The 13,731-nt window shown below is 45.2% G+C and overlaps 1 protein-coding gene across 1 annotated transcript in view; it reads left to right on the forward strand.

The window, feature by feature from the left end:
* LOC126176292 (mite allergen Eur m 3-like) overlaps positions 1-13,731 on the forward strand; it is a 119,817-nt gene that overhangs the window by 105,709 nt on the left and 377 nt on the right. The window lies entirely within an intron of this gene.

The following is a 13,731-nucleotide window of genomic DNA, read 5'->3' on the forward strand; positions in this document are numbered from 1 at the left end:
CAAGGCAGAAGCGACTCTCATCGCTGAAGACGACACGTCTCCATTCGTCCCTCCATTCACGCCTGTCGCGACACCACTGGAGGCGGGCTGCACGATGTTGGGGCGTGAGCGGAAGACGGCCTAACGGTGTGCGGGACCGTAGCCCAGCTTCATGGAGACGGTTGCGAATGGTCCTCGCCGATACCCCAGGAGCAACAGTGTCCCTAATTTGCTGGGAAGTGGCGGTGCGGTCCCCTACGTCACTGCGTAGGATCCTACGGTCTTGGCGTGCATCCGTGCGTCGCTGCGGTCCGGTCCCAGGTCGACGGGCACGTGCACCTTCCGCCGACCACTGGCGACAACATCGATGTACTGTGGAGACCTCACGCCCCACGTGTTGAGCAATTCGGCGGTACGTCCACCCGGCCTCCCGCATGCCCACTATACGCCCTCGCTCAAAGTCCGTCAACTGCACATACGGTTCACGTCCACGCTGTCGCGGCATGCTACCAGTGTTAAAGACTGCGATGGAGCTCCGTATGCCACGGCAAACTGGCTGACACTGACGGCGGCGGTGCACAAATGCTGCGCAGCTAGCGCCATTCGACGGCCAACACCGCGGTTCCTGGTGTGTCCGCTGTGCCGTGCGTGTGATCATTGCTTGTACAGCCCTCTCGCAGTGTCCGGAGCAAGTATGGTGGGTCTGACACACCGGTGTCAATGTGTTCTTTTTTCCATTTCCAGGAGTGTATTTTATTTTTTGCACCTTTTGAAATGTACGTTCTCTTTGCTTTAGTTGTGCTTTTACTGTCGAAGGAGCCAAACTGACAATGTGTTCCCTGTTGGTCGGAAATGCATCATTATGAAACTTCCCGTTATGAAACTCTAAATTTTGTAATGAGATGTTGCGCTCTTGCTCATTGATTCACGTGTGCTGGGTGTATTAAATATTATTATCCCTGGGTTTTTAGATAACATAGGCAGTCATGAAAATATTTAAATATATATGAAATCAGCTTCATTGGTACCACCACTTCAGGTTTTCCATCAACTTTCACTGAACAGCATAGCCCTCAGTCCTTAAGTGAATATGGGGCACCAACTCGTCTCTATTTAGCCGATATTTGATGACCTTAACGACTGCATATTTGTCTTGATACTGTCTAATATGTTTATACAGTGATGGAAAATCCATTAAAATTAAATTAACTCGCTCAGGATGAGAAGGTTTGTTTGGTAACATATCCTGTTCTGCAGTTCACTGGTTAACCAATCTATTAAGATCATTTTCAACCCAGTTTTCAATGCCCTTAATGTGCACAACCTCAAAACTAGATGCCAATATTTGGGTAGTCAATCATGCTAATCCCCTGGTCTTACGAGGCATGCCCAGTACCCAGCTAAACGCCTGGTTGTCAGTCTCAAGCTGAAAGGTGGTATGTTCAATATAATAAAGATCCCTTTCTAGAGCTAAAAGAACCACCAAAGCCTACAGGTCATAAACTGGACATTTCATCTCTGCATCAGACAATCCCCTCGATGCTTGCGCAACCACTGATTTATCTTGATCTCCTTCCGGCAATAATACAGCTCCTAGGCGAAACATGCATGTATCCGTATGTAGAATGAATTTTTTTTATCAAAATTAGGTGATGCTGAAACTGGAGCAGAAACCAACGCTCCCTTCAGTGCCTGACAGGCAGCTTCTTGTGATTAACCACAGTCAAATTGCTGTCCCTGTCACCTAACGTGTTCCAGTGGCCATGGCTTTTGGGAAAACTGAGGAAAACGTTCCCCCAAAAAATTGTCATACCAGTAAAACTGGCAACAGCTTTGTCATCTGTAGGCCTAGAACAATTGAGAATTGCTAGCACTCTCTCTGGATCAATGATTACTCCCTACGCAGCGATTATGTAACCTCAAAATAGAATCGATCTTTGTGTAATGTTGACCATATCTGGATTGACCATCAACTCAGCACTCGTTATTCGTCGAAGACTTCTTTCAAATGATCCCAATGTTCATCCATAATCCCACTATACGCAACCAGAATGTCAAGAGAATGGAACATAAACTTAATATCTGAAAAAAATAGAATCATGAGTTGTGACTCTCCACTGGCTAAACCAAAAGGCACCCTCAAAAATTTAAATAAATTTCATTCTGTACTAAATACAGTGACTTCCCTAGAGTTCTTATGTAGGGGGATCTGACTGTAAACCTGAGTCAAATCAGGTATTGTAAACACCACTGTGCCCTTGAAACAGGAAAAACACGAATGGAGACCAGGAAAGGGAATAGATCTAAAAATTACCTTTTTATTAAATTCTCTATAATCTGCAGCAGGTCTTGAGCCTCTCACTGGCTTGAGGACTAAAAATATCGGCGACGTATTGGTTGACAGTGTAATGACCCCTTCTCAAACATCTTGGCAATGTGCCTTTTAAGCTGCTTTAGTGTTGGTGATAATGGATACATTGTCTTCCTAACGAGAACTTGATCTTCGAGCTCTGTTTTATTTTCCAAAAGCGAAGTGATTCCCAATTTCACGATCAAGACGTCACTAAAGCATGCACGAAGGTTGTGATCTTGCAGCCTCTTCTGATTATACAAATGCTCCAAATTTCTCAGTGACACCTTACTTACTGGTGTTGCCTTCCCATCCACTTCTGGAATATGTCATTGTATTTACTCGTTTTCACCACGATCATGCTCATACAAGAAAATCTGAGATTGTGAGGAAATCTAAAATAATAAATCCTGTCTGCCTAGTCAACAACTACCCCGATCTTCCTTATAACGTCCGAGCCAATAATAGAAGGAGCTGACAAATTAGCGATAACGCTAGCTTTAACCTTCCATGTAAGATGCTGTATTCCCAAATAGACAAACAACAGTCCTCTGATCTCCATTTGGGTATTGTTAGCTGCTGCTTTTGAATTAATTCGTGTTCATTATTTATCCATTTGCAATGACTATTTCTAATAATCAATTCCTGAATCAACGTCGTTACGAAGCTGCCAGAATCCACTAACTCACAAACTGGCTCATTATAAACGTAAATTTTGGGGAGTAAGAGACTCTTGCGCCATCTGTAGGTGTTGCATACAGAACTGTGGACTATGCTGCCTTCTCCAGCTTATGTGTATTGTTGTGACGAAATGTGATGGACAGTGTCAATAAATGTGTGAGTTGAAGTTGCTGCGTTAAATACCTTAAAATATTAGTGAGCATCAATATTTTAGTACCGAAACCCAGGAGTATATAAAGAGACTAAGTGCTGTTATACGCTCAAGTCGACATCGAAGATTCTGAGCGACTTAAATCTCGAAATACGATCACGCCACGCTACGTTCGGCACACGCAGATATGTCGCGGCATTGCTGCACTACTCTAACAAGGACATTACTGATTGATCCTGTTATTTATGGTGTTTATGATTCATGCTTCTTGGTGGCAGAGCAACGCTGTGCATTTGGCGTACTATTTAAACAATACAAAGGGGCTGCGAAAGTAAGTAGACTGCAGCGCCATCTGTCAGCAAGACCTGGCATTCCCAAGCGTGGATAATGGTAAATACAGCACAGCAGCGCTATTTTTTAACGACATCGGACGACGGGACGACAAGGCCAGATGCATCCTCGCGGCAACCAAACTTGCCATGGTGGAGGCAGCAGCTACGATTCGGCTCAAACTGCAAGCGGACCACTCTATCCTTAAACGCCACTCGCTTGGTAAGCCAGATAAACGCATTCCATGTTTCTACGCCTTCAGAGAACGTTGGATACTGTCAGGAGCGCCTGCAGTAACATTATAAGAGCTAGAATGAAATTTTCACTGTACAGCGGAGTGTGCGCTGATATGAAACTTCCTGGCAGATTAAAGCTGAGTTCGAGTCTCGGTCCGGCACACAGTTTTAATCTGCCAGGAAGTTCCATTATAAGAGCTGGTCACAACAGTACCGAGTATAAGGCGACACAGAGACTTGTGAAGACTAGGCCGTCAAATGTAAACGTGCCATCCGACAGGCGAAAGGGATTTTAGGAGGAGCACGTTCAGGGGATAAAAATACAGTTGAAAACCATTCGTCAAGCTCAACAACTCACAAACGCCCCTACGTGGATATCAAATTACTTTCTATCAAACAGCATCCTTCCTCAGGTGACACAGAAGCATAGCCACGATTCTGGGAGCAGTTCACAGACTTCACAAATGAAAACCCAGTGGTGTCGCTTGTGAATAAGCACAGATTCCTCCGTGGGTCTTTCGACTGGGAACCCGGCGGTTTGGTCGATGGGATTGCTATTACAGCGAAGCAAATTTTAAAAACTAAATACGGCGACAAGAAAGGATTATACAAAGCCACTTTTACTTCTTGCAGAACATTAATGCTTCTATTCCAAGCAGTCCAGAGGCTCTCAACACCACCTACATCGAGTGTCATACGTGGACTCAAGCGCTAAGAGCACTGGACGAGGATGTGGTTTCTTATGGGAGAGTGCTTACCCCAAAACTGCTACATGCATTCCTATGAGAAATTTCCAGAAAGTGGCTTGTCAACACACGAAGACAAAAGTTCCAAGATGGGGATCTCACACAGCTTATGGAGTTTCTCAGCGAAGAGGGAGAGGGAGCCAGCACCACATGCAAAATACGTGAAGATGTTGCTCCACGGGAGAATAAAGTACGCACCACATCTGCCTTTCATGTGAAAATTAAAACGATGGCTGGCAAGAAGAAGATACAACAAAATTCAGACACTTTCCATGTATACTGCGAAGAAAGATAGCACTGGGGCCGATGTTGTAGAAAGGTAGCAAGTTTAAAGGTTAGAATACAGTAGATACACTGAAGAAAATGGACCGCTGCTTCTTATTTCTTAGACGTGACCACAACAAAAATCAGAGCTTTAAAAGGGAAACTGCAACTTATGCGTAATGTATGGGAAGCACCACATTTCCATCTGCAATAGCCACCTCATGACGCTCCACCCTTGCATTTCACCAGCTCCCAAGAGCGCATCTTCAACTACCACCTCCAACAATGTCCCAAACTTTAGCCAATGGGATCTCAAGTAGCTCTCCAACACATAAAGCACTTCTTACAACACTCTGGCACATCGCGTGCAATTGAAATGTTATGGAAATGAACCCGAAACGTAAATTAAATAGCAACTGGACAATAATGTCTACACTAATAAATCTACAATTAATTTATATGTGTTACATGCAACTTCATTTGATACTTTGTCTCCTGACACTGATTATTATTCTTTTTTAAACGTAGAGGTATGATTTGCATAGACAAGAACGTGCGTTTATCGCACTTTCAATAAGATGCCGCCGACAAGGTTAACGTGTTAAATTAATTTGATATACTAATAACTGTACTGCTTCATTTATAAGTGTAGAGTACTTTCTGGTATGACATAATGTAGAAACTTACCACCATGGCGAATTTAATAATAATATAATCTGCATTGCTACTCATTATAATGACTACTGTGTAGTGTCATTATCTGATATTATGCCTACCTTGTAAGGCATCCATGTTTGATATTTATAGTATGTAAACATTTATGGTGTAGAGTCTAGTCATACTTTCCATTAAGTTGGTGCTTGTGTACATAAGATTGCATTTCTTGGACTCCCGTATAATCCTTATCTTTCTCGTCTCATTTTAAGTTATTAGAGTGTTCGTTATCTTCAGAGTCTTGGTAGTTCCGAACAACACTTAGCTTTGGCCATCTGCAACTGTTAGTGTCATTCTCGGCTTTTACCTGTAGCTGCCTATAACTTAAGGCCAGACACTCACTCACTCCTGCTAACCTCTCCTTTGTCTGTATGCCCTCATCATACCTGCCTCGGTAGAACACATTGCTGTTTGCCTAGCCTCCATTCATATACACACAGCACAACGAACAGTTTTCTGTAGTAACTCCGTGCTGGAAGCGTTTCCCAAAGGGGAACCATTCCTGGCGTCCTTCAGCAGCTTGAACTAATGGTTATGCTCCCCTGCACTTCCAGCCTTTCTACAACACTTGTTATTGACCATCTGTTATTGTTAATGCTTCTGAGCATTACAGCAGCAGTGGAACCTTACCTGGTTTCCCCAGCTTTAACTTATAACTACACATTTCTCAACAGCAGCTTGGGGTTTCCTGTCCAGTCTTGTCACGTTACAGATGCATCGTCACACGAATCAGACTCTCCGTCTTTGAACGACGCCCTCAAAACAACACCGTATTTACTGGCAGACGTTCTCGCAACTTTGTTACGATTCCGCAGGCTACCGATGGCGCTGGTTTGTAATTGAAACTAAGCCCTCTTATGGTTGACCTTAAACGGAGAGTGATGTTAATAGGTTTTTTTGGTATTGTTTTGAACAAACTGAGCATGGTGTCTACACCACTAGAGATAACATGATAACATAACGCTTCTCTCTTTGTCATTTGGACTTGCACCAAGCCTATTCCTTTTGTTAGCTGCTATAAGGGAGTTAGCAGTACTAAATAGCAACAAACACCTACTGGTGTCAGCACTCACTGACAATTCTATATTCACAGAGGAAGTTTTGTCCACAGATCTTGTACATTGTTGGCATTCTTGGGTCTCAAAGCTTCATGGCTTTTCATCGCTACACATTTCCAGATGGGAAGGTATGACAGACACAAGTGACTCTGCAGAGGTGCATGTGTTCTGCGATGCATCTGGAAGAGCCTATGGTGCTGTTCTATATTACAGACAACTGTTGAATTCGGATACATAGCATCAATAACAGTTTGGCACCAATCTGAAAGTGAGATTACCTTCGTTGGAATTGCTTTCGGCATTGCTTGGCTCACGACTCCTTCGTTGCTTTTGCCAGGAAAAGGGTCTGACGGCAACAAGGCTACTTTGTGGAGTCAACAGTCACCTTGAAATGGATACGAAATGATACAAACAAATGGAAAATCTTCGTTTGCAGTTGACTGACAGACATACTGATGTAAACTACTCCCAATCAGTCGAGGCACTGTCTTGGAACTCAAAATTCTGCAGATCATCTCAAATGGGGATTGGAGCCAAGCCTGCTAGTAACACTTGGCATCTGGTGGTGTGGTCCATGGCTTCCACAAGACAGGCAGCTACGGCCACTGGACATCCCAGATCCACTTACATTAATGCCAGGAGCCAAAATATCACTCTTCTCACCGTCACCGAAACCCTACTCAACATTGCAAACTTTAGTTCCTGCTTACGAATACTTCTCGTAACTGCCTTTGTATGGATTTCCTGAGGACAAGCTGTTCTTCACTCTTGCCTGCCCTGCAAGATAATACACAGTCGTCAATATGGAGAAATGGAGGTTCCACTAATGCGAGACGGAGTTCAAACATAAGACCGTTTGCAGCAACAGAAATTGATTTTGTTGGACCATTGTAGAACAAAATTGGCCACCAAATTAAGAAGTCGTACATGGTCCCAAACGCGGTGTAACATGTGCAATTCACGTTGAACTTATCACCGATGTTTCCACCGACAGACATATGATGGGCATCATCTGTGGCCGAGCGGTTCTAGGCACTTCAGTCCGGAACCACGCGGCTGCTACGGTTGCAGGTTAGAATCCTGCCTCGGGCATGGATGTGTGTGATGTCCTTAGGTTAGTCAGTTTTAAGTAGTTCTAAGTCTAGGGGACTGATGTTAAGTCCCATAGTGCTTAGAGCCATCTTTTGATCTTATGATGGCCATGCAACACTTTAAAGGACGCAGAAGCCTACCACTCACTGTTTACTCAGACAATATTCCATGCAGCAAACACAAGGCTGCTTGAGCTCTTCAAAACTGTCCACCATGTGGACATTCGTATATTACTACTGTATCTACCATGGAATCACCTGGTATTACACACTACTGCAGGCGGCTTGGTTGGGAGGCTGGTGGGTACGCATGATAGGCTATGTGAGCGTTGCATGAGAAAGGTACTTGGTCGCTCTCAGCTGGATGAAGAGCTTCTAAACACCACTTTTATGGAAACAGAAGCCACAATAAACTCGTGACCCCTCACTCAAGGAGAGAGTGATACAGCATTGGTGCCAGCTCACTTCCTAAAGGGTGACAAACTACACTCCTGGAAATGGAAAAAAGAACACATTGACACCGGTGTGTCAGACCCACCATACTTGCTCCGGACACTGCGAGAGGGCTGTACAAGCAATGATCACACGCACGGCACAGCGGACACACCAGGAACCGCGGTGTTGGCCGTCGAATGACGCTAGCTGCGCAGCATTTGTGCACCGCCGCCGTCAGTGTCAGCCAGTTTGCCGTGGCGTACGGAGCTCCATCGCAGTCTTTAACACTGGTAGCATGCCGCGACAGCGTGGACGTGAACCGTATGTGCAGTTGACGGACTTTGAGCGAGGGCGTATAGTGGGCATGCGGGAGGCCGGGTGGACGTACCGCCGAATTGCTCAACACGTGGGGCGTGAGGTCTCCACAGTACATCGATGTTGTCGCCAGTGGTCGGCGGAAGGTGCACGTGCCCGTCGACCTGGGACTGGACCGCAGCGACGCACGGATGCACGCCAAGACCGTAGGATCCTACGCAGTGCCGTAGGGGACCGCACCGCCACTTCCCAGCAAATTAGGGACACTGTTGCTCCTGGGGTATCGGCGAGGACCATTCGCAACCGTCTCCATGAAGCTGGACTACGGTCCCGCACACCGTTAGGCCGTCTTCCGCTCACGCCCCAACATCGTGCAGCCCGCCTCCAGTGGTGTCGCGACAGGTGTGAATGGAGGGACGAATGGAGACGTGTCGTCTTCAGCGATGAGAGTCGCTTCTGCCTTGGTGCCAATGATGGTCGTATGCATTTTTGGCGCCGTGCAGGTGAGCGCCACAATCAGGACTGCATACGACCGAGGCACACAGGGCCAACACCCGGCATCATGGTGTGGGGAGCGATCTCCTACACTGGCCGTACACCACTGGTGATCGTTGAGGGGACACTGAATAGTGCACGGTACATCCAAACCGTCATCGAACCCATCGTTCCACCATTCCTAGACCGGCAAGGGAACTTGCTGTTCCAACAGGACAATGCACGTCCGCATGTATCCCGTGCCACCCAACGTGCTGTAGAAGGTGTAAGTCAACTACCCTGGCCAGCAAGATCTCCGGATCTGTCCCCCATTGAGCATGTTTGGGACTGGATGAAGCGTCGTCTCACGCGGTCTGCACGTCCAGCACGAACGCTGGTCCAACTGAGGCGCCAGGTGGAAATGGCATGGCAAGCCGTTCCACAGGACTACATCCAGCATCTCTACGATCGTCTCCATGGGAGAATAGCAGCCTGCATTGCTGCGAAAGGTGGATATACACTGTACTAGTGCCGACATTGTGCATGCTCTGTTGCCTGTGTCTATGTGCCTGTGGTTCTGGCAGTGTGATCAAGTGATGTATCTGACCCCAGGAATGTGTCAATAAAGTTTCCCCTTCCTGGGACAATGAATTCACGGTGTTCTTATTTCAATTTCCAGGAGTGTAGTAATCATTCGATGTATACCAGAACCAACAAACAGTTGGGATCCTGCCAAGGATTTTCGAATAACACAAAAGGTCAACGAGGACATTTGGCGTAAGTGGGAAAATTAATACCTCCTGTTGCTAAGAGCGTGAAGGGATATCACTCAAGAAGAAAACCAACAGAGGGAGAAATCGTTCTACTTCAGGGAGGATACCAAACCATGGCTCTTGTGGGAGAAAACAGTGGTGGAAAAGATACGGTACGACTGACACGATAAAATAAGATGCATTATTCCCTAGCAGCCAGACGGCATGAAGATCTGTTGACCAGTACAGCTTGTCTTCCCGCTCGAGATAGATCAATCTGAGGAGGATGTTAGGGAGTAAGAGACTCTTGCGCAATTTGTTAGTGTTATATACAAAACTGTAGTATTTTGCAGTATCTGTATACAATTGTGACAAACTGTAACTGACGCTGAGCTGAAGTCGCTATGTTGAATACCTTAAAATACTTGTTGTAGCAACAGTAACAGCATTCATATATGGAAGCTGCCTCCGCTTAATGCTTGAAATTGACCCAATTGCACTTCTCCCGCAGCCACGACATGGGATGAGTCTTTCAAATATTGTTCCAAAACCCACGGTACGGGGGCCCCACACGGTACGGGACTACAAGTCCCACCGCCACACCTGCACCTGCCCATGTTAGGCAATAAATTCTGCCTGACTCATGTAGTACTATCACCGTAAGAGGGTGGTACGGGACTACAAGTCCCACCGCCACACCTCCAAAGTGAATTGCAGTGACAAAGTCACTGCACAGTGGAAATTTACTGGCCCACCAACACAGTTAGACCGCAACAGACCGGTGATGCTGTATTGTAACCTATCACCTCGGACTTGCACCTGCCCATGTTAGGCAAAATTCTGCCTGACTCATGTAGTACTATCACCGTCAGAGGGTGGTACGGGACTACAAGTCCCACCGCCACACCTCCAAAGTGAATTGCAGTGACGCAGTTACTGCACAGTGGAAATTTACTGGCTCACCAACACAGTTAGACCGCAATAGACCGGTGATGCTGTATTGTAACCTATCACCCCGGACTACAAGTCCATTTATTAACACGGTACGGGACTACAAGTCCCACCGCCACACCTGCACCTGCCCATGTTAGGCAATAAATTCTGCCTGACTCATGTAGTATTATCACCGTAAGAGGGTGGTATGGGACTACAAGTCCCACCGCCACACCTCCAAAGTGAATTGCAGTGACAAAGTCACTGCACAGTGGAAATTTACTGGCCCACCAACACAGTTAGACCGCAACAGACCGGTGATGCTGTATTGTAACCTATCACCTCGGACTACAAGTCCATTTAAAAAAAAAAAAAAAAAAAAACCTACTAGGTACGGTAGAACATCTCCAATCTAGGTTGCTAACACAAGCCACCCTGCCCTGCTTTGATGCTACTTTTATGAGGATTTAATTTTCCCTGTACGCCCCTCCCTCCTCCGCCAATTAATAGAAGCAACCCCATGCATAGCCGCATAACGCCCGGGATATGTCGTGTATCCTCCAACTAATTAAATTCTAGCTACAACCTCGCACACCATTGAACTCTATCCAAATAGCAGGCAACCTGCTCTTGAAGACCCAACTCGTGCACCGCAATGAAAATCAATGAGATCCTGCATGGCCCTGTGTAGTATCGGTTCCTTGCATATCCTCTAATGAAATTCGTGCAAGTTTCCTCCCTGGCTAGTGGCATCTTACACCCTCCCCAAGAAGCCGCCATTAACCTTCGCGGCTACTACTTGAAACAATTCTTCTCTTCCAACTCACTCAAAAAAATATTGAAACTTAACTGTTTGTGGAACAGAACTTAGTGGAAACCCACTTATTTCCTGTAAAAAACAAAATCTTGAAGTGGATTCGACAACTTACTAAAGTAATCAAAAATGGTTCAAATGGCTCTGAGCACTATGCGACTTAACTTCTGAGGTTATCAGTCGCCTAGAACTTAGAACTAATTAAACCTAAGTACAGCACACACATCCATGCCCGAGGCAGGATTCGAACCTGCGACCGTAGCGGTCGCTCGGTTCCAGACTGTACTAAAGTAATCAATCCCAGTACTCCCTACTATTTTATCTACCAAAACTTCCTTTTCTCTTGGGCCCGATTTAAAACTAGTCAACCCAATGCCAACATAAAGCACCTCTCTTGCAATTCCACCAACTCTGATCTCTTAGATGTAGTGGTGGTCACAAACATCAACTCCTTAATTCGATTTCTGTAAAGTTCCAACTTGACACAAGCTTCCGAAATTGACTTGCAGATGAACACTATTAGCCAAAACATCCCAGCAAATATCAATCTCTTCCAATGCCTTATGTATGATTGGAAGTGCAGAGTCTATCTCTTATTCCTCCTTGAACAACGTTACCAGCGGATTCAATCCAACTTCCTTCAGCTGCTACTCCAAGACATTTCCCAAAGATGTAGCCACTCTAGTTGTAACATCACACATCGACTCCATCTTGCGGACATATTTAGGGTCACGAATCAACCTTGGTTCAGTCTTCTGAATTTGACTAATTCGACGAACTACACAATAAAAATCGGCTGCACCAATAACTGCCCATTTCTGTTGTAGCATCAAGGCATAATCCAGTAACCACACTCTACGGCGTAGCACCTGACACTCTGCTAGGTCCCATGATAAGTACTGTAGTGGAAGGCTGTGGGGCATCCCTTCCGTGATACTTAAACGACCTATGGTTACAACGCCTGAGTCACAGGAACCTTCTGTGATACTTAAACGACCTACGTTTACAACATCTGAGTCAGGAACTAGAACCAGTAACCTACTAGAGAAATTAAGGCATAGACCAATTACCACTCTCATACTTAGAAATGCGGACTCTGGTCATCTTCTTATACAATGAAGTATAAACTCATATGGAGACCAACAACAAAATACAGTAACTGAGCCACTTCAACCACCGTAATATATTTTGGACTAATGCTCACTACAATTCAGAATTCTCTTAAGGACAGTAAACATGAACTACAAATAACAACCATTGACACATTAAAAAGAGAAAAAACTATCACAACGACACTAAGATTGCAACAGAATTCATCTTCAGCTGGATACCTCAGTGATTCCCCTACTTAAAAACTTAAAAAAACCAATGACCCCTGTTAAACCTAATCTGGAGAACCTACTGAAGCCAAAAAGTCGCTCAAACGTAGTGATAAAACGGTAAATATGAGCACCAACAGCTATCGGTCTATTAGAAAAAATGGTGAACTAAGCCCTCTCAATTCTGAATGCACTGAAATCCAATCACAAGCAATGTCTCGCTATTTCTATTTATTAACGCGCAGTTTAAGGAGATGCAGCAAAAAGCAAACCCCTTCGACAGATATGTTTATACAGGGACGTAATCTGGTCCTCGTGAATATTACTAACACCGGCAGACGTACTCAGTGGAATGACAACAACGTATCATCAGCACTCCAGACTTAATAGGTCCCAGCATAATTGACACCGAAGTTAAACCACATGAATAGCTAAAAACCAAAGCAACGCTAACCACAGCTTAACAAATGCCAAACGAATTCCTCTCAAGGAAAAATACATAGACACACCAACATATCACTGAGAGTGATAAATCCTTCGTCCCTGGCCATAGTCCAATAACAATAGCTAACACCAGCAGAAGAACACAATATCATTGACCTTGAAAACACCAACAGCCGGAAACTAATGAAGGTAGTCAACGATCCCTAACTACACAGTTCTTCAAAGGACGTCAACCAAAAACAAAAGAAAGTATAACCACTGACAGAAGTTCTGAAAGGCAACAGAGTGTCGATGGCCCACCGCACACACCACCGCGAAAGCTCCATCCGACTCATTGCTACCTGTTCGCTGGGATGCCGCCAGCGTTCCCCAGGCTAACAGTTTGAAGCAACAGGTCTTTTAACAATATAGTTCAACATGACCGAACACACACATTAATGCTACTTACAATATAGTGTGTAAGAACTGATGAGTGAGGGCAGAGGAGGGGGGCGTATTAGTACTTCATATGTCGGGGAAAAAACCTCAGCGACATTGTCTATTGTCGTCCACCGCCAGTGATATCTTAAAATTTTTATGGGGGTTGATTCGTTTAGATAGGTATTACAGTTTATAATGATGAGATCAGCTATTCCCATGACTCCA

This window comes from Schistocerca cancellata, chromosome 3 (genome assembly GCF_023864275.1).
Source record: "Schistocerca cancellata isolate TAMUIC-IGC-003103 chromosome 3, iqSchCanc2.1, whole genome shotgun sequence".
Taxonomy (NCBI): Eukaryota; Metazoa; Arthropoda; class Insecta; order Orthoptera; family Acrididae; genus Schistocerca; species Schistocerca cancellata.